The sequence below is a fragment of the Myotis lucifugus genome, unplaced genomic scaffold, assembly GCF_000147115.1.
Source record: "Myotis lucifugus unplaced genomic scaffold, Myoluc2.0 scaffold_136, whole genome shotgun sequence".
Lineage (NCBI taxonomy): Eukaryota > Metazoa > Chordata > Mammalia > Chiroptera > Vespertilionidae > Myotis > Myotis lucifugus.
In genome coordinates this window covers 1,523,990-1,546,713 of record NW_005871184.1, presented here as the reverse complement: position 1 = coordinate 1,546,713, position 22,724 = coordinate 1,523,990, and the positions used below count along the sequence as shown (strand labels likewise).

Genomic DNA, 22,724 nt, shown 5'->3' with positions numbered 1-22,724 from the left:
ATGCTTCCCATACCCCCAGACTGATTCCTGTCCTCTAAAAAATACTGTGGTAATCTCTTCCAAAAATACTGTGAATATTGCTGATTGCCTAGCTGTAAATTCTCAATAGTGCTGCCATTGGACTAACATTTTATCATCATGTCCTTGGAGATCTTAGGAGACATTTTTTTTTTGTCAAACATATTTTAAATATCACACTACTTATGCTTCCTTGGACAGGTGAGATCAAGTTAAAATAAGTTTCAAGTACTGTAAAGTCATAGCAATGCTGTAGCTCAAAGGATGTCAGAAATAGGACAATTCCATCCTCACCTTCAAAAAGGCAGTTTTAGGGCTGATTGCATATTATAGAGGACTAGATTTTTTTAAAAAACTAACTAGTGAAGCTTTCTTTCCTCCACTTCCATTTATGCTCTCATAGCAAGATTTATATTATCTTGTGAATAGTCAACAGACCAAATCAGGGGTAAATTATATTTTATAAATCTTTTGATAGTAAATCACAATCACAGCTTAATTCAGGGATCTGTCAAAATAAGACAATTCCAGTCATTAATAGCTACTATCTAGATAGCAAGCATATTCCAATACAACGTTTCTTCTGCTTTAAGGAAAGAGTATAATACTCTAACCAGAATTGAAAATATAAAGTACTATAGTTTAAGTGATATATCATTCCAACTTCAGTCTCACTGACAGAACTTCCCCCCATCAAGTAATGTAATAATTACTACTTATTGGGTGTATACTATGAACCAAATGCTGTGCCAAACAACTTTATATGGATTTTTTTTGTTAATTTTAACAACTCTGAGAGGTAGCTACTATTTTCATGTGCATTTTACAGAGATCGAGCAACTTGCCTACGGTCATTCAGCTAGTAAATGATGAAGCCAAATTTTAAAACCCAGCAGGGTAAATGCAGAGTGCTTTCTCGTAAAACAGTGGCACAGTGTAACATTTGTTTATTTGAAACTGCTAAGAAAACTTTTCCTAGGAAACAGTTGCCTAATTTACTGGCTATTTTTTGAAAGTTTGATGCCACTAGATGGCATCATTTTCAAGTTTTTATTACTGAAGGTGGAAAAGTAACTCAACTTTATTTTTACTTAAAAATTTAGCTTTTTGAGGTTCAATTGACAAATAAGATTATAAGATACTTAAAGTATACATGATGGTGAACTGATAAATGTATATATTGTGAAAGGATTCCCCTCATTTAATTAACACATCTATTACTTAATTATTCTTTTGGTGAGAACATTTCCGTTTCACTCTCTTAGCATATTCCAACTATACAATTTAGCGTTATAAACTAGAGTCACCATATTTTACATTATATCTTCACAACTCATTAATCTTATAGTTGAAAGTTTGTACCCTTTAACCAACCTCTGCCCATTTGCCCCATCCCCCGGCCCTTGGCAACAACTTTTCTACTTTCTGTTTCTTTTCTTTTTAGATTCCATATATCATTGAGTCCATGCATTATTTGTCTTCTTTGTCTGCCTCATTTCACTTAGCATAATTCTCCATGTTATCACAAACGGCAGGATTTCTTTCTTTCTAGTGGCTAAATTACATATATACTAGAGACCCAGTGCACGAATTCGTGCATGGGTGGGATCCAGCCAGCCTGGCCTCATTTGACGGATCGGGGCCAGGCCTGTCAGGAGGAGATGGCGGGAGGTTGGCTGGCGGGCTCTCCCTGATTGAGACTCGATCAGGGCCAGACTGGCTGGGGGGGAGGAGCCATGGGTGATTGGCCAGTGGGCCCCGTCCCCGATTGCGGTGGAGGGGCTGATTGGGGGTGGGGCTGGCCATGGGGAGGGACTGTGGCCATCCCCATCCTCCTAATGTGGCCAGGGGAGGGGCCAAAGGAGGTTGGCTGGCTAGCCCCTCCCCCAATTGGTGTGGGGAGGGCTGATTGGGAGAGGAGCTGGCTGGGGGGAGGGGCCGTGGGCCAACTGTCATGGTGGGGGCTGATGGGGGTGGGGCCAGCCATGGGGAGGGGCTATGGATGGTGGGCTGGCTGACCCCACCCCCAAATTGGGTGGGGGGGCCTATCAAGGGCCAGAGGCCTGGGGGAGGGGCCATGGATGGTTGGCTGGCAGGCCCTGACCCTGATCAGAGTGAGGGGGCTGATTGGGAGCGGAGCTGGCTGGGAAGAGGGGCTATGGGCTGATTGGGATGGTGGGGGCCCATCAGGGTCAGGACCGGCCAGGGGGAAAGGCTGCAGGGATGTTGGCTGGCCAGCCCCACCCCATGGTCACCTGTTTCACTGGCCACTGTAGGAGTCATAGAGACCGGTTATTCTGGTCATTATGGCATTACCATTGCTGGCTTTTGATATATATAGACTAGAGGCCTGGTACACGAAATTCATGCACTGGTGGGGGGGTCCCTCAGCCCAGCCTGCACCCCTCAGGGGATGTCCGCCTGCCGGCTTAGGCCTGTTACCCACAGGGAACGGGCCGGGACCCCTCACTCCTTACCACCCGCCTGCTCACTGCTCTTTACCACTTAGCTCACTGCTCCTTAGTGCTGCCATGGAGACAGGAGAGGCTCCCGCCACTGCCACTGCACTCACCAGCTGTGATCCCTATCTTTATGTGCAGTTGTCTGTGGGCCAAATGCTCTCTTCCTTCTCACTTAGGGTGAGCAGCATGTGAGGGCAGAGTGCACTGTCATGGAACGCAGAGGGCTTCCCGGAGCTGAAGAGAGTGGCTGGGCCCACGGGGTGAGAGGTGGACACAGAGGACGCTATCTCACCTAATTGTGGGGTGGGCTGGCTAGCCTTCATCTGCCTGACCCCACACAGGGAGGGACTGAGCAGGGTGTCGGCCTCTCCATTCTCCATCCTTCCATCTGGGACACCTGTCACCCTTGCCAGGCCTCCCCCACAGTGAGTTCAGCTCAATCCCTGAATGTAAAAGGTCATGGCAGGCCAGGGAGGCCTCTACTCCAGTGCCCTCTGATTCCCAGTGACAGGACCTGGTGGACAGGACCTGACCTCAGGACGGTGGCCACAGCTGCAGAACATAGATCTGTTTCAAGAAAAGTTGGGAATGCAGACTTTTGTATGAGCCCCTATTCCAAAAGGTTGCAGTTTATTCACATTCTGGCAAAGACTCCATCAAGAGTAACGTAAGTGGGTAAAGTCAGGGCCAAACAGGGCCATTTCCTCATCCAATCTCTCTGAAGCGCGTGGACAGAACCAAATCTCAGCTCTTTGCAGGACTTCTGGGCTTTTTTTAAAAGCCTAAAGGACAGTAGTCTGTCTCCATTCTTGTTCTTTGGGATTTTTTCATCATCGGATAAAAGGATACGTACATTGGGACAATCCTCTCGAGATACAATATTCCAGTTGCACCCATGTGATGACGACAGTGCCCGCCAGAGGGAGGGAGCCAACAGATGGGGAGCAGGGAATTCTGAAAACCAAAGCGATGACAGAGATGCTAAGCCTTTCCTTCACGTGTCTGACACCCCTCTTCAGGCGGCCTGCATGCCAGGTGTCTGCTGGACCTTTACCACTTGATGTCCTGGCAGGCTGCCCTGGGCCCTGCTAGGTGGTGTGCAGGGCCGCCTGGGGCCAGGGGGAGTCATCCTCCCACCCAGCCACTCCTGGTACAGCTCCTACACGTGGGCGCTGGTCTCCGGGGGCCACACCAGGATGGCAGCATAGATGCCTTCCATCTGCCGCAGCAGTGCCCTGTCTGCACACCCGTCGTCCGCCTGGGCCTGGCCCCTGCCGCTTAGGCATGCCCGGCGCAGGCCAGGACCTCCACAAAGTGGCAGGGGATCTTGACACTCTACAGCTTCAGGACCACGTTCTGGATGTTCCGAAAGCCGTAAGCAGCCTCAAAGCGTAGCAGAACCTCTCCGTCCCTTTCAAGGGTGACCTCCTGGAAGTCTTGTTCCTCAGGGTGCGGTAGGTGAGCAACCCCACGTCCTTGTTGAACAGCCCCTTGGCCATGTGCCTGAAGATGTGCGCCAGGTACCCGTCGGACCTGGCACCCTCGTGGAGCCTCACATGTCTCCAAGCAGAGTGTCCATGGTGGCGTCATTCGAGGCAAGGTCACTTTGCTCCATTATCTGGACAATTTCACCTGAGGTTAACATGCAGTCAGCACCCTGGGAACTCTGCGAAGCTGTGGGAACATCTTCTCAAAGGGCCTCCAGTTTCTTGTCATAACACGGGGCCACAATGACATGGAAAATCTTGTCTGGGGACAGGTTCTGCCGTCTGGTGAAGTAATCTTTCACCAGAGAGCCCATGATCTGCTGGGGAGACTTGGCCGTGCAGAGGTGGGGGTAATGGGGTGACCAAGCACACACTCTAAATATCCGTCCCAGGCGGGGCAGGTGGAGGTCAGCATGGGTAGCCGGGGCTCTTCCTCATGGTGCTGGCAGTACCGACGCACAAATTCCTTCTGACTCTCCAGGATGCTGAAGTCCACAGCTATCTTCATGTAAAGACAGTGCGCCCCTAGGCTTTTGAGGAAGCCGCAGAGCCTTCTGGATGCATCAGTGACACTGAGGCTGAGTTTAGCAGCAAAATAAGGCAGAGACAGGGCACACGGACACTGCCAGCACCTTGTGCTGTGAGGTATCACATTTCTTATTAAGGTTCAGAACACGGAAGAAGTCCTTGGTGTTCTGTTGAGAAACTTGGACTCCTTCCTCTGCAGTCAAACAACTGTCACACGCCAGGCAGTCACTCAGAAATATCTTGGCTTTGGCCAACTTATGGAATTCTCCCTTCTCTCCGTTCTCCTGAGCTGGACTCTGGACATTGACTGCGGCATTCTCTTGGTCATCGGTTTTTGTTTTTTTTACTACATTCCTTCCGTTTTCAGTGATCACACTTTCTTCCTTGTGGAGCGTCTAGGGAGGGGAAGTGGCCACAGTGCCTGAGGCCAAGTTGGAGGAGGCCAGCAGCACTGTTGGGATCGTGCCGGCAGTGCTTGTCCGTTGGTGCCTGGCCTGTCTTCTTCAGATTCAACCTGTGGGACTACTAAGGGAGCCAGTCCAAGGGAGGGGAAGCGGCCTTAGTGCCCAAGGCCAAATTCCAGTAGGCCGGCAGCACTGTCGGGATTGTGCCAGAGGTGCTGGTCCATTGGTGCCTGTCCTGTCCTCTGGAGATTGAACCTATAGGACTACTAAGGAAGCCAGTCCCCAGTTCCACCCCGCCTCCGCCACCAATTGATTGGAGTCTGAGGGCCAGGAGGAGGGACCAAGAGGCCTGCCTTCCAGCTGCTCGCCAGTCCCCATGCCACTCACTCCGGTTCCCTGTTAGCCATCCCCTGATCAATGGGAGGGACCAAGTGGTCTGCCTTCCACCGCTCACCAGTCGCTGCTGCTATGGATTCACTGGAGCCTGAGGGACCCCGGTTCCCCTGTTAGCCATCCCCTGATCAATGGACCTGAGGGCTGGGGGATGGACCCGTCATCCGTTCGGTCGTTATGGACCCTGGGTTTTTATATATTAGGATTTCACATTTTGTTTATCCATTGATGGACACTTAAGATGTTTATGTAAGTTGCCTTTTTTTAAATAATGCTGCAATGAACATGGTAGTGCATATATCTTTTCAGTATTCTGTTTTCATTTCTTTTGAATATACACACAGAAGTGGGATTGCTGGATGCTATGGTAGTTCTATTTTTAATTTTTTGAGGAACCTGCATACTGTTTTTCATAGTAACTGTACCAGTTTACATCCCACCAGCAGTAGATAAGGGACCATTCTCTCTACATCCTTACTAACACTTGTTATCTCTTGGCTTTTTGATGATGGCCATTCCAACAGGTATGTGGTGATAGCTCATTGTAGTTTTTTAATATGTTGACATATTTTTATCTTTATTTTTTTTCTTTTTACTGAATTGATTAGGGTGACACTGGCTTACAACATTATACACGTCTCAGGTACACAACTCTACAACACATTATCTGTACACTGTATTGTGTGTTCACAAAGTCAAGTCTCTGTCCATCACCATTTATCCCTCCTATGCCCACCTCCACCTCCCGCTCAGTTACATTTAAAAAATATGTATTTTTATTGATTTCAGAGAGGAAGGGAGAGGGAGGGAGAGATGGAAACGATGAGAGAGAATCATTGACTGGCTGCCTCCTGCACACCCCCTACTGGGGATTAGCCCACAACCCAGGCATGTGCCCTTGACTGGAATCAAACCCAGGACCCTTCATTCCACAGGCTGACACTCTATCCACTGAGCCAAATTGGCTAGGGATACATTAATTTTTAGATATTTTATTCTTTTTTGCAGTTTTGATTTTTAAAAATGTTTTTATTGATTTTAGAGAGAGAAAGGGAGAGGGAGAGAGAGGTAGAAACATAAATAATGAGAGAGAATCATGTATCTGCTGCCTCCTGCATGCAACCAGGCATGTGCCCTGACTGGGAATCGAACTGTGACCTCCTGGTTCCTGGGTCGATGCTCAACCATTGAACAACACAGACCAGGCAATATGATTTTTTAAAAATTCTTTTTTATAATAGTTTGTTGTCAGTGTATAAAAAGCAACTGATTTTTGTATATTGGTTTTGTATCTTGCAACTTTATTGAATTGGCTTATTAGTTTTAACAGTTTTTTTGGTGGAGTCTATAGTTTTTTTTTTATATAGTATCATATCATCTAAAAAATAGAGGCAAAAGCCTTCTTCCTTTTCAATTTTGATGTCTTTTATTTCCTTTTTATGCCTAACTGGCTTGGACTTTCAGTACTGTGTTGAATAGAATGTAATAATGGGCATTCTTGTCTTTTTTCTGATCTTAAAAGAAAAGCATTTAACTTTTCAACATTGAGTATATTAGCTGCAGCTTGTCATATAGTTTTTATTATGTTGAGGTACATTCCTTCTCTACCTAACTTGTTGAGATTTTTTTTTTAAGATGAATGGATGTTGAACTTTGTCAACAGTTTTCCTGCATCTATTAAGATGATTAGATGACTTTTAATCCTTCATTTTGTTTATTGGTATATCACATTGATTGATACTTGTATGTTGAGCTATCCTTGCATCCCAGGAAAAAATTCTACTTGATCATGGTGTATGGTTCTTTTAATGTTCTGTTGAATTCAATTTGCTAGTATTTTGCTGAATATTTTTGCATCTATGTTCATCAAGGATATTGGCCTATAATTTTCTTCTCTTGTGGTCTCCTTGTCTGGTTATTGTATCAGGGTAATCCTTGCTTTGTGAAATAGGTGTGGAAGTATTCCAGCCTCTTCTATTTTTTGGCAGTCTTTGGTATTAGTTTATTATTACTATTTTTAAAATATTCTTTTATCGATTTCAGAAAGGAAGGGAGAGGGAGAGAGAGATAGAAAGAAGCATTGATGAGAGAGAAACATCAATATCCAATGCCTGCCTTCTGCATGCCCCACTGGCAATCTAGCCCGGGCATGTGCCCTGACTGGGAATTGAACCTTGACCTCCAAGTTCATAGGTCGACACTCAACCACTGAGCCCAGGTACTAGTTTTTTAAATGTTTGGTAGAATTCACCAGTGAAGCCATCTGGTTTTGGACTTTCCTTTTTGCAAGGTTTTTGAGAACTGATTCAATCTCCTTACTAGTTATTAGTCTGTTCAGATTTTCCATTTCTTCATGATTCAGTTTTGGTAGGTTGTATGTTTCTAGGAATTTATTTATTTCTTCTAGATTGTCCAATTTTTTGGCATCAATTTTCTTATTGGTTGGTTTTCTGTGAAGGAATTATTTATCTTTGGTTGGTCAAATATAATTGCTTTATTTGTAGGGAACTTTTCCAATGGTGTACTATAGCTATGGACAGGAATTGGAGTATTAAATTCTTCTATCTGTTCACATTATGTTTTACATTAGTTTGCGGTTGAAGATGAGATCTTATGAAGCTTAAAATTTCATCGTGGAGGTTTTCCCTAATGCTATAGTACTATTATGAAGCACTATTTGTTTAATATCAAGCGTGGCAAACATTTTTAAAGCACTTTTCAGAAAAACACTGTATTAGAACAAGTTTTAGTTACTTTATAAATAAAATTTGTACTGTCTGGAATTCATCTCTCCTCCTTTATATCTTATTCTCTTTTACATATTTTAAGGCCTAACTTACATGTGTATCTTTTTCTTTGTGATGCCTCTTCCATTAATGCAGGCAGTTATATTCTTCTAGGTGTACCTTCGCAGCACCATATACACAATTTCACTTGAGCTTTCATATACTATTGATGTGCTACTGATATACTTATGTGTCCATCCTCCTGCTCCATCGGGAGCATTTCAAAGGCAGTCTTTAAAAAATTTTTATTTGTAACCCTCTCTCCATTTCATCTCAGTCTCTGATGACAGTGCTTGGCATTGTGTCTGACACTGTAGTTTCTCCATACCTGAACTTTAAAATATGACATGATATTACTATATCATAACATATTTATCTAATCTACTACCAGTGGCATTTGAGTTCCCCACATTTTTGTTATCATATACAACACTTCGGAAAGCATACTTATTCCTGTCTTGTACATGCGTGACAATTTCTTTAGAAGTTCTAGAGGCAGAAATTGTGGATCATAGAGTACATATAGTACACATAACTTTAATCATAGTTGACATTTGTCATTCATTGTGGCTGCTCATCAACTAATTTGCCTTCCTATGTTTTGGAAACTTTCCATTTTGTAAATATGGTGGGAGGCAGAGGCTTCTTTCCATGATAAACACTGAAAAGGTCAAATGCTTCTCAGCTTCCCTTTCACCTAGGATGTGGACACGTAACCTTGGCTCTGTACTTAGAATTGGGAGTCAGTGCATCAGATAAGAGGAACTCTGGACAGCTATGTAGGTTATTGCAACAAGATTACATTCTGTAGCAGTAGTAGCACCAATACTATTGGTGTCATTTAGTATACTGAGCCAGCTTTGTTTTCAATGCAGGATGCAATAGCTGTTGTTCGGTGTGAGCCAGAGTGGGTACTCATTTGACCACTACTATGGAGTGATTTTTGGTGCAAAGCCCTGTCTTTAATTGTCTAGGCTTCCTAATGATTCTGTGAGCTATCCAAAATTCTTTTAATTATTTAATATTTTGCTTAAATCAAATGATCTTGGTTATTTTTGTTTCTAACTACAAATGCTGACTGATATAGATGAGCACCAGGAGTGAGCTGGGAGTGCTATTTCAAAATATGCTGAACAGTAAAAAAAAAAATAACAACAAAATCAAACGAATGACTTTCTCAAAAGTTTAACTTAGGCATACTAGTAGGTTGAAAACTAGCTAAAAGAAATCTGACCAATTCATATGATAAGGGAATCTGAGCATGATGTACCAATAAAAAGGAATAATACAATTGAAGATTTAACTGAATTTACCTACATGAGTATTCTTATCAGATATTCTAATGTATATCTGGGAGTGGATTTAGTTGTTTTCAAATCTAGACAATAGTTCACATTAAAAGACATTGACAGGAGTGACGTCAGAGGAATGGTGACTAAGGGTGCGTGTATCCTCTCCCCCTAACATTTCAAAAAAATAACCATCTATAATTCAACGAAGAAGTCCCTGCTCAACACGGATGCATACCTGAGAGACCTGCCCACTGGAAAAACTAAGGTGGGCTTCTTGGAATAACCGGGGAGACAAGAAAGGAGGGGAGCGGAACAGGGCTACAGTGCAGCAGCTGGGAACTGGCAGCAGCAGTCACGGGCACTTTACTCAGCTGGTCGGAGGAACAGAGAGCTAACCGGAAAGTGGCTGGTTGTTGGAGTGGCCACTGGAGTGGCGGCGTTGTGTGGTTGCGCACACAAACAGGGAGAGAGTGTCTGAACGTTGGGGGCGCATTGTGAATGGGGTCTGAGTTGCATGTGTGAGCTGCCAGTCAGCAGACACCCTCCCTACAGAGTTCCTCCCCATGGCGGGGCCTGACTGCAGGCTTTCAGGCAAAGAAAATAAATCCCAGCGCCCTGCCGCTGATTAGACTCCCAAATCTGGCCTCCAATTGCCCTTGGAGTTGGCTACAGGAGTGTATTATCTGTAGGCCAAGAGCTGTTACAGTAGAAACACAGTGTGTTTCCTTCTGTGACTGAATCCCAGGAGGGGTGCTTGGATTGGAACCTTGGAGGTCAAGGGTTGCCATTACTATGAGGGAAAAACAAACCTCATTCCCAAGCTGCAGAGGCTCAAAACTGTGAGGTCACAGAGGATAAAAAAATCTTGCAAATTTAGCGCCATCTACTGGAACAGAGTAGAAAGACCTCCTCAGAGATAAATGGGAAAACAAAGAACAGTGCACTCCATGAACAACCACCACAACAACGATGATCAGAAAGAAAATGAAAAATCCCCAGAAAACAGGCTGGGACACACGGAATTATGCAAGTTGAATGACAGATATTTGAAGATTGCAGTTCTGAAAATACTCAATGAGATGTGAGAAAATACTGACAGACAATTCAGTGCGCTCAGAAAACAAATCAATGAACAAAATGAGTACTTCTCCAAAGAAATTGAAATTTTAAGAAAGAATATAGCAGAAATCCTGGAAATTAAGCAGGCAATTAAAGAAATTAAGAGTGAGCTGATGAGCAAAGAAAATAGAACCAACCAGTTAGAGGAAAGAACTAGTGATATTGAAAACAGGAATTAAGAAATGATGTAGAGGGAAGAAGAGAGAGTTGAGAATAAAGAAATGAAAAATAGCCCTATGAGACCTCTCTGATTTCATAAAAACAAAAAAATAACATCAGAATCATAGGCATAGTGGTGGAGGAAGAGAGAGAGAGAGAGTATGGAATGGAGAGTCTATTAAAACAAATAGTGGATGAGAACTTCCCAAATCTATGGAAAGAATTAGATCCTCAAATCCAAGAAGCAAACAGAACACCTAATTACCTCAACCCAAAGGGGCCTTCTCCAAGTCACTTGGAAATGAAGCTGTCAAAAATTAGTGACAAAGAAAAAATCCTCAAAGCATCCAGGGAAAAGAAGGAAGTGACCTACCAAGGAAAACCCATCAGAATTTCACACGACTTCTCAGCAGAAACTCTACAAGCTAGAAGAGAGTGGAACCAAATATTCAAATGTCTGAAAGAGAGAAATTACCAGCCACGCATATTATATCCCGTAAAATTATCCTTTAAATATGAAGGAGAAATAAGAACATCCCCAGACATACAGAAGCTAAGGGATTTTATCACTAGAAAACCTCCATTACAGGAAATACTCAAGGGAATTATTTACCTGGTCACAACACTATCAGTAGGATTGCCAAAAACTTGCAGCATAAAAAGGGATCATTTGTGACAATAAAAATATAAAAGGGGAAGAGGGACAGGTATGAACAGACAAAAGAAAATGAAGATCAGATGCACTCAAAGGAAAAAACTCTGGTATATATGCAGCTTCACTTTCTATAAAACTAATGGCAACCACACACAGAAATTTCCCAAACAAGACATATAGCTTAAAAAAAGAGGAAAAAGGGGAAAGATGTATGGAATACCACAAAAATAAGCAAACAAACAAACAAACAAAACAAAACAAAAGCAAAACAACAAAACAAAACACACACACCAAAAAAACAAAACAAAACAAAACAAAAAACAACAGATAGGAGCATAAAGGAAAGAACCAATGGAGGGACAGAGTTACCAGAAAACAAAAGATAAAATGGCTATAGGAAATCCTCATACATCAATAATTAACCTTAATGTAAATGGTCTAAATTCACCAGTAAAGGGGCACAGAGTAACAGGGTAGATAAAAAACAAAACCAACCATATGCTGCCTACAAGAGACACATCTAAACAGCAGAGACGAAGGTAGATTCAAAGTAAAAGGGTGGAAAATGATTCTCCAAGCAGATAACATCCACAGAAAAAGCATAAGTATGGCAGTATAAGCAATACTTATATCTGACAAAATAGATCTCAAGATAACAAAGATAATAAGAGACAAAGGTGACACTTTATAGTGATAAATGGAAAACTACATCAAGAAAACATAACACTTCTTAATATATATGTATCCAACCAGGGAGCATCAAAATATTTTAAACAGCTACCACAGAACTAAAGGGAGAAACAGATCAAAACACAGTTATAGTTGGAGAACTTAGTACTCCATTGACAGCTCTAGACAGATCAACAAAACAAAAAAAATCAATAAAGAAATATTGGCAATAAATTAAACACTAGCCCAAGTGGATATAATTGACATTTACAGAACATTTCATCCCAGAACATCAGACTATACATTCTTCTCCAGTGTGTATGGAACATTCTCAAGGATAGACCATATGTTGGGTCACAGAACAAGCATCAACAAATTCAAAAAGATTGAAATTATTCCAAGCATATTTTCTGACCACAATGCCATGAAATTAGAAATCAACTGCAAAAAGGAGATTTAAAAAAATCTACAAATACATGGAGATTAAACAACATACTACTAAAAAATGACTGGGTCAAAGAAGAAATAAAAGATGAGACCAAAAGATATATAAAGACAAATAAGAATGATAACACAACATATCAAAACCTCTGGGATGCAGCAAAAGCTGTAATAAGAAGGAAGTTTATCACTAGAGGTCTATCTCAAGAAACAAGAGAAATTCCAAATAAACAACCTAACATCATACCTTAAAAGGCTAGAGAAAGAAGAACAAAAGCAACCCAAAGTTAGCAGAAGAAAGGAAATAATAATAATTAGAACAGAATTAAATGAAATAAAGAACAAAAAGACTATACAAAAAATCAATTAAAAAAACCTGATTCTTTGAAAAGATTAATAAAATTGACAAACCCCTGGCTAGACTCACTAAGGAAAAAATGCAAGAGACCCATATAAACAAAATCAGAAACGAGAGAGGAGAATTCACCACAGACATCACAGATATACAAAGGATCATACTAGAATATTATGAAAGCCTTTCTTCACATTCTGGCCAGCACTTGTTGTTTGTTGATTTATTGGTGATAGCCATTTTGACAAGTGTGAGATGATATATATCCCTATGGCTTTAATCTGCATTTCTCTGATGATTAGGGACATTGAGCATCTTTTCATATGTCAATTGGCAATCTGTATGCCAACTTTGGAGAAATGTCTATTCAGATCCTTTGCTCATTTTTATTTTATTTTATTTTTTTTTGTATGAGAGAGAGAGAGAGAGAGAGAGAGAGAGAGAGAGAGAGAGAGAGAAATCAAGCATTTGTTGGTTGTTTTCTAAAAATATATTTTTCTTGACTTTTTTAGAGAGAGAGGAAGGGAGAGGGACAGAAAGATAGAAACATTGATGAGTGAGAAACATTGATTAGCTGCCTCCTGTATGCCTCTTACTGGGAATCGAGACCGAAACTGGGCATATATCCTGACCAGGAATCGAACCTATGACTTCTTGGTTCATGAGATGCTCAATCCACTGTGCAACTTCAGCTGGGCTGATTGGTTGTTTCTTGTATGTTACCTGACCAGAGATTAAATTGCAACCTTGGGGAATCAGGACAACACTCTATCCAACTCAGCTACCCGGCCAGAACCTCCTTTGCCCATTTTTTTTAAATGTAAAATTTAATTCTTCAAAAATGTTATCTTTATTTTTGAAAATATTACAGATGTTCTCTTTTCCTCCCCCGTTGACCTCCTTTACCTGGTTCCCACCCCTCTCCAGGCCTTCCTCAGACTATTGTCTGTCTATAGGCTACACATATGTACATATAAGTTCTTTGGTTAATCTCTTCCCCTGCCCTTTTCCTCTGAAATACTTCCATCTGTTGCATGGTTCAATGTCTCTGATCTACTTTGTTTGAAAGTTTATTTTTTTCATTAGATTCCACATAAAAGTGAGGTCATGTGATATTTGTTTTTCTCTGACTGGCTTATTTTTCTTAGCATAATACTCTGGAGGTGTTTTCATGCTGTCTTAAAGGGTAAGAGATCCTTCTTTTTTATAGCTGCATAGGATTCCACTGTGTAAATGTACCAGGGCTTTTTTTATTGGTGTTTCAGGCTTCTTAAGATACCAGTATATTCCTAGAAGTGGGATCACTGGGTCAAATGGCAGTTCCATTGTTAATTTTTGAGGAAACTCCACACTATTTTCCATAGTGGCTGTGCTATCCCAGTCTGCATTCCCACCAGCAGTGTACTAGGGTTCCTTTTTCTCTACATTCTTGCCAGCACTTATTGTTTGTTGATTTATTGGTGGTAGCCATTCTAGCAGGTGTGAGGTGGTACCTCATTGTCATTTTAATTTGCATCCCTCTGATGATTAGTGATGTTGAGCATTTTTTCATATGTCCATTGGTCATTTGTATATCCTGTTTGAAGAAGTGTCACAATACCGATATCAAGCTACACTGCAAAGTCACTGTAATCAAAATAACATGGTACTGGCATAAGAAGAGGCATACAGATCAATTTGTATTTTTTTGCTTCTTTTGTCAAATAGTAATTGACTATAAATGCATGGAATTATTTCTGGGCTCTCCGTTCTGTTCCATTGATCTATATGTCTGTTTTTATGCCAGTACCATGCTGTTTTGACTACTATGGCTTTGTAGTATAGTTTGTATCAGGTAGCATGATTCCTCTAACTTTGTCCTTTCTCAAGATTGCTGTTACTATTCAGGATCTTTTGTGATTCTATATGTGCTTTTGGAATATTGATTCTAGTTCTATGAAATATGCCATTGATATCTTGATAGGATTTACATTGAATGTATAGATTTGTTTGGATAGTATGGGCATTTTAATGATGTTAATTCTTCCCATACATGAACATGGTATATGCTTCTACTTATTTGTATCTTCTTCTCTTCTTCAATTTATTTCTTCAGTGTCTTATAATTTTCTGAGTACAGGTCTTTTACATCCTTAGTTAAATTTATTCCTAGGTATTTTATTTTTTTTAAAAAAATGATTTTAGAGAGATAGGAAGGAGAGGGAGGGAGAGAGAGAGAGAGAGAGAGAGAGAGAGAGAGAGATATTTGTTGTTCCACTTACTTGTGCATTCATTGGTTGCTTCTTGTATGTGCCTTGACCGGAGATCCAACTCTCAACCTTGACATATTGGGATGATGTTCTAACTAACTGAGCTACTGGGTCAAGGTGCTGCTTCACTTTATTATTTTTAAGCAAGCCAGTTAGACTCAGTGAATAGAGCATTGGCCTGTGGACTGAAGGGTCCCAGGTTTGATTCTGGTCAAGGGCACATGCTCGGGTTGCAGGCTTGATCCCCCAGTGTGCAGCATGCAGGAGGCATTCAATCAATGATTCTCATCATTGCTGTTTCTATCTCTCTCTCTTTCCTCCCTTTCCCTTAATCTCTAAAATCAATAAAAATATATTAAAAAATGTAACTGAGCCCAGCTGGTGTGGTTCACTGGTTGAGCATCAATATATGAACCAGAAGGTCAAGGTTTGATTCCTGGTCAGGGTACATACCTGGGTTGTGGGCCTGATCCCCAGTGTGGGGCATGCAGGAAGCAGCTGCTCAGTCATTCTCTCTCATCATTGATGTTTCTATCTCTCTCTCCCTCCCCCTTCCTCTCTCTGAAAACAATAAAAATATATTTTAAAAAAATGTAACTGATTTCTGAATATCTATATTGTATCCGTTTACATAACTGAATTCATTTATCAGTTCTAGTAGTGTTTTGGTGGAATCTTTAGGGTTCTCTATATACATGATATCATCTGCAAATAATGACAGTTACACTTTTTCTTTTCCAATTTAGATGTCTTTTATTTCTTCTTGTCTGATTGCTATGGCTAGGATTTCCAGTATTTTGTTGAATAAGAGTGGTGAAAGTGAACAGCCCTGTCTTGCTCCTAATCTTAAGGGAAATGCTTGCAGTTTCTGCCCATTGAGTATGATGTTGGGTGTGAGTTTGCCATATTTAGCCTTTAATTATGTTCAGGTATGTTTCCTCTATTCACATTCTCTGAGAGTTTATAGCATATGTAGGTGCTGGCTTTCATCTAATGCTTTTTCTGTGTTTACTGATACTATCTTGTGGTTTTTATCCTTCATTTTGTTTATGTGGTGTATCACATGTATTATTTTGAGGATATTTTACCAACCTTGCATCCCTGGAATAAATCCCACTTAATCATGGTGCATGATCTTTTTAAAATGATGCTGGATCTGGTTTGCTAATATTTTGTTGAGGATTTTAGCATCTTTGTTCATCAAGGATATTGGCCTATAATTTTCTTTCTTTGTCATGTATTTACCTGGTTTTGTATTTAGGATAATGCTGGCCTTGTAAAATGAGCTTGGGACTATCCCCTCCTCTTGAATGTTTAGAATAGTTTGAGAGGATAGGTGTTAGTTTTTCTTTGAATGTTTGGTAAAATTTGCCTGTGAAGCCAGCCATCTAGTCTAGGACTTTTGTTTTTTGGAGTTTATTAATTACTGCTTCAATTTCACTGGTTGTAATTTGTCTATTCATACTCTCTGATTCTGTTTTGGAAGAGTGCATATTTCCAGGAATTTGTCCATTTCACCTAATAAAATAACAACAGACTTTCAGGTACTGGGAGCTCATTTTTCAAGTCCGAGAAAACAAATGAAGCCAGAATTGGGGAAAAGTAAAGCCAAGCTGCTTGTGGAAAAGTGTGGGGAGGAGGAGGCAGAAAGAATTCATGCGTGGTCCTTCTCCAGGAATTTAAGGCAATTTCTTCCTTCAATAATTCTTCAAAAATAGTTTAAATAGTTGGTCTGTCTGCAAAGGCTTACAGCCTCCTTTGCAGACATCAAGGAATGCACTTTCAAACAACCTCTTGGAATCCCTTCTCAGAATTTGTTATTGAGATGGGCCTCTATGAGAGATAGCAGGGTAGATTTTTGCGTAACCTATTTCAGTCCTAGATCATAATTTCAGTTATATTTTTAAACTTAAGTTTTAAAACCTCATAAATGTATTATATACAATGAAATAAAGAGTTCAGAGGACATAGGTTAAGCATTTTCCAGCATGTAGCCGTCAGTCTATTAAGTTCAGGCAGTAGCCCTGCTATTATGTTGAAAAAGGGCCTGGGATCCCTTTCTGTTATATTTGGCAACACATTTGTTAACAATTTTCTTTTCCAAGTTACCCTGGGGGGAAACTTTGGTGGCCTCATCCACAAGTAGCTCAAGTGAAAAAAAAGCAGTTGGTGATTGTGAATAGTCAGTGATGCAACACAAGGTGGCACTCTTGTCACAGTGAGTGCTACAGAGCAATTCATTAGTCAAAGGATGCACAACTTCAAGAGATGTGGTTGGTCTGAACACCACTGGGAGTTTGCCTGACAGTTGGAACAGCAACTGGGCACAGAGCCAGCCATATGTGGGTTTGAGAAAGTGGACTGGTACAATAGGGCAGGGGGGCAAAACGTCATAGAGCAACAGCCAAATAAAAATAAGAAGTAATAGTACACTTATTAGTTACCTTCATTATTTATTTTAATCTCTATTACAATCATCTTTTCACTGGTGCTCCCTACACATGCCCAAGACAATTATTAGATAACTAGTAGCCCAGTGCACAAAAATTTGTGCACTCAGGGGTGAGGGTGAGGGGTGGGGCCAGACTCCTCGGCCCGACCTGCACCCTCTGTCATGTTCCAGGACCCTGGCCACTCCTGGCCTAGGCACAGGCCTACAAGCTTGGGCGGCCTGGCTCCCGAGGCCCCATTTTATCAAGAGAACAAAGCCGGCGTTAGTTACAGCCCTCACAGAACCCAGTACACTGCATCTGTGCATACAACTGCCTTGTTCATGTGCCTGCTTCACCCTACTGAATTACTAACATCTTGAGGACATAGCTCTGTCTTATCCTGCTTCAACTTCAGTGCCTGGCCTGGTGCCATGGACCTGAGAGGGTTTGTTGAGTGAGTGAATAATGAGTGTGTGAATGAGTGAATGAATGAGCGAGTAAGTGAATGAGCAAGCAGCTAAGGGGCAGGAACTTCTGCCCCGTTGCCATGGCAACACGGCAGAAGTTCTGGCCTCACACCCGGCTCCCTGAAGCCCACCCCAGGAAAGTTCCCCCCTGTTCCCAGCGGCCTGGGACCCCTCTCCTGGCTGCATACTGAATTACTAACATCTTGAGGACATAGCTCTGTCTTATCCTGCTTCAACTTCAGTGCCTGGCCTGGTGCCATGGACCTGAGAGGGTTTGCTGAGTGAGTGAATGAGTGAGTGAATGAGTGAATGAATGAGCAAGTAAGTGAATGAGCAAGCAGCTACCGGTTGGGATAGTTCACACTCTGATCTGGGCTGCCTGACGCAAACCCCGGGAAGTTCCCACCCTGCTCCCAGCAGCCCCACTCCCCTCTGCCAGCTGCATAGTTCACGCAGGGCAAAGGCAGCCCAGGTGTTGTTTTTGGCAGATCGCTGCATTAGCACCTGCCAGCCTCCAATCCCCCCTGGAGGGCCGTTTGTGGGCGTGGCCAGTGGCAGATCAGTGCATGAGCACCTATCAGCTGGGGATCCCCCCGGAGGACTGTTTGTGGATGTGGCCAGTGGCAGATGGGTGCATGAGCATCTGTCAGTTGGGGATCCCCACGGGAGGGCTATTTGTGGGTGTGACCAATGGCAGATCTGTGCATTAGCACCTGTCAGTTGGGGATCCCCACGGGAGGGCTATTTGTGGGTGTGACCAATGGCAGATCTGTGCATTAGCACCTGTCAGCCCGGGATCCCCCCGAGGGCTGTTTGTGGTTCTATCCATGAGGTTCAACCATGAGGTTCTATCACAGACCCTTGAGGGCTTTGACTGCCTTATCAGCCACCCTGGTAGTGGGTTTCCTAGCATAACACACGGAAGGAGGAAGCATGTCCAACAGCACCATCATAGCAGTGAAAAAGTGTGCTGAAGGAGTATCTCTTTTCCATTAATACTAGGATGCTTTGCCTCATTCAAGTGACCCTACAATCTAGGGTCAAAAAACACAGAGCTGCCTCAAACAGATTGTCAAACTGCAGCGGGAAGGCCGGGAGGGTTGGGGGGCAGGAGGGAGGGGGGTAAGAGATCAACCGAAGGACTTGTATGCATGCATATAAGCATAACTAATGGACATAAGACACTGGGGGGTAGGGGAGGCCAGGGGATTGTCAAGGGCGGGGGAAAAAAAAGGACACATATGTAATACCCTTTGTAATACTTTAAGCAATAAAAACAAACAAACAAACAAAAGCAGAAACCGGTTTGGCTCAGTGGATAGAGCGTCGGCCTGCAGACTGAAAGGTCCCAGGTTCGATTTCGGTCAAGGGCATGTACCTGGGTTGTGGGCACATCCCTAACAGGAGATGTGCAGGAGGCAGCTGATCGGTGTTTCTCTCTCATCGATGTTTCTAACTCTCTATCTCTCTCCCTTCCTCTCTCTGAAAAATCAATAAAATATGTTTGTTTGTTTTTTGAAAAAGAAACATTGGTAAGAGAGAAGTGGCCAGAATTGAACAGTTTGGCCAACACTCTTTCCACTGAGCAAACCCAATGAGGCTATATTATACTCAATATTTTGAGGCCTCGTTTTGGCAGGGCTAGTCCTGTGGTTATACAGAAGGACCACTTCTGTTTTTTTTTTTTAACTTGGGCTGGACAGGATTTATAGTTGGGCCACTGCCCTGAATATCAGCAGCCCAACAATTAATTGATCAGCAATTAGCTCAAACGCCCGGAGAAGGGGAAAATCCTGTGGGTTCCCCTAGCCACAGACAATGGCAACCGAGCCAGAGCCACGACTACGTGCCTTGGAAGACATCGAACGGGAAATCTACGCCATCCTGCAGAATGCAGGCACCGTGATCCTGAAACTTTCCAAGGAAAAACCAAATAAGTGGCTGCTACACCGACACGCGGTGGCTTTCAGGGCATCGGTGCAACACGTAGAAGCGGAGCTGTCGGCTCAGACCCGCTACCTAACCCAGGTGGCCACAGGGCAGCCCCACGCGGGCTCCAGCTACTCTTCAAGCAAGGACTGTCAGATGGCACTACAGCGAGTGGACTATGTTCATCTCACGCTCAGCGATGTGGCCCGAACCTGTGAGCAGATGCTGGAAACCTAAGCCAAGTAGGCATAGAGACATCTTGGAGGCAGATCACCCCCTGCCCCCCCCCCCGAAACAGGGGACCTGTATGTACATTAAGGAGCACAGGCTTCCATGCACGCCCCGCCCTGCTGGTCATAGATGAGGACAAAGAGGCAAAAGGTGGGAATGGAGAAATTAAAGCCCACGCCTGCCCACGACTCTGTGCTGGCTCCTCTAGCAGGTGCTCCTGCTCTGACTTCACCAAAGTGCTGACAAAGCTCAGACAGGAATAAAGAGTCAGTCACCCAACCCACTTCCTCAAGTACTTAATGTCCTTGTCCCCTTCCGCAGACTTGACCCAATGAAGACACATTTTTCTTCATTGGAAGAGATAAAACGACTTCTAAATTAAAAGTAAATAAATAAAAATTAAACTTTATCATGGATATGTATGTACAGGAGAAAACATAGTTTATATAAGGTTTAGTACAATTCAAGTTTTCAGGCAACCATTGGAACATAAACCTCAAGGATAAAGGGGGACCATTGTATTCTGAAAGGGTCTTGGTGTCTCAAAAAGGGGACATCAAAGTGAGATATTTATTAAACTTTGGGGTCTGGGATCAGGAAGGTTAAAAGATTTTTCAAGACAGAAAACTTGACAATTGGGCAATACTCATGAAAGTATAGTTTAGAATTGCTGGCCACAGCAAAGCAAGGTTAGTAAAGTCAATCTTAATAAATAAACTTGCTCAGGTGAGCAGAATCTCTCTAAAGTGATCTTCAAGAATTTCTTTTTAAAAATATATATTTTTATTGATTCCTAGAGGGAGAGGCAGGCAGAGGGAGAAAGAGAGGGAAACATTGATGTGAGAGCAAAAGATTGATTGGCTGCTTCCTGCAAGCCTCCCACCAGGGATCTAGCCCACATCCCAGGTATGTGCCCTGGCCAGAAACCTAACAAGCAACCCCTTGGTGCACAGACCAACACCCAACCAACTAAGGCACACCAGCCAGGGATTACAGTCCCGTGTGTGTGTGTGTGTGTGTGTGTAAAAGTTCACTGGAACAAATGACCAGGACAGTTTGATCTCAGTTCTCACAGGCAAATTTTGAGACATCCAAGGGCACACGTTGCATAACGCAGAGGGATAGTATGAAATTTAGGAGTCATCATTATATAGACTAATAAAGATCTGGAGAGTGTTCTTTTCAAGATTACCCAGGGAGAGAAAAAAAGTAGACCAGGACTGGGTATTCAGAAATGTCAACATGGAATAGTACAATCTAGAGATGAACATTCAAAGGATATTGAGAAGAGGTAAAAAAAAATATGAGTGTGAACAGGAGCATATAAGGAAGATACATCAAGAAGGAAAAAGTGATCCAAAAGGCCAGTGCTATTGAGTGTTAGGAAGATATGAGGACTGAAATGTCCATTTAGTAATTAGAAAGTCATTGTTAATCTTAATGTGATCTGTGGGGGGATTTTGTAAAGAAAAAAAAACAGATAAGAAACTATTAAAAAGGGTGTGAATGGATAGGAAATGGTAGGTACTTCAAGAATTTTTGTTGAGCAAGAGAAGAGAAAGATAAGTAATTGATAATAGTAGGAATGTGAAAAGTTGATTGTTTTTCAGGTGGAGAGATTTGAATATATTTATTTTTTCCTCACTGTTCCTTTTTTTTAAAAAAATTAAAGCTTTATTGTTCAGATTATTACATTGGTTCCTCTTTTTTCCCCACATAACTCCCCTCCATGCAGTTCCCACCCCACCCTCCGCCCTCACTGCCCACCCACTGTCCTCATCCATAGGTGCACGATTATTGTCCAATCTCTTCCCGCACCCCCACACCCCTTTCCCCCCCAAGAATAGTCAGTCCATTCCCTTTATATGTCCCTGATTCTACTATGACCACCAGTTCATTCTGTTCATCAGATTATTTATTCAGTTGATTTTTAGATTCACTTGTTGATAGATGTGTATTTGTTATTCATAATTTGTATCTTTCCCTTTTCCTTCTTCTTCCTCTTCTTAAAGGATACCTTACAGCATTTCATTTATTACTGGTTTACTGGTGATGAACTCCTTTAGCTTTTTCTTATCTGTAAAGCTCTTTATCTGACCTTCAATTCTGAATGATAGCTTTGCTGGATAAAGTAATCTTGGTTGTAGGTTTTTGGTATTCATCACTTTGAATATTTCTTGCCACTGCCTTCTGGCCTGCAAAGTTTCTATTGAGAAATCAGCTGACAGTCATATGGGTACTCCCTTGTAAGTAACTGACTGTCTTTCTCTTGCTGCTTTTAAGATTCTCTCGTTGTCTTTAGTTCTTGGCAAGTGCTGGAGAGGATGTGGAGAAAAAGGGACACTTGTGCACTGCTGGTGGGAATGCAGACTGGTGCAGCCACTATGGAAGACAGTATGGAGTTTCCTCAAAAAACTAAAATGGAACTCCCATTTGACCCTGTGATCCCACTTCAAGGAATATATCCCAAGAAACCAGAAACACCAATCCGGAAAGAGGATGGTGCACCCCATATGTTCATAGCAGCACAATTCCCCCATACCTAAGAACCTGGAAACAGCCTTAAGACCCCCTAACGGGATGGATGGAGTAGAACACTGTGGGCTCTTACCCCGGGGGGGGATACTATTGGGTTTTAAAATAAAAAGGAA

The 22,724-nt window shown here is 42.4% G+C and overlaps 1 protein-coding gene and 2 pseudogenes across 1 annotated transcript in view; 2 read left to right on the top strand and 1 right to left on the bottom strand.

The window, feature by feature from the left end:
- Positions 1 to 22,724, top strand: part of LOC102430228 (serum albumin-like) — a 108,034-nt gene that overhangs the window by 36,395 nt on the left and 48,915 nt on the right. The gene's annotated exons all lie outside the window — the stretch shown is intronic.
- LOC102441952 lies at positions 3,441 to 5,835 on the bottom strand (annotated as a pseudogene).
- On the top strand, positions 19,598 to 20,079 carry LOC102441632 (annotated as a pseudogene).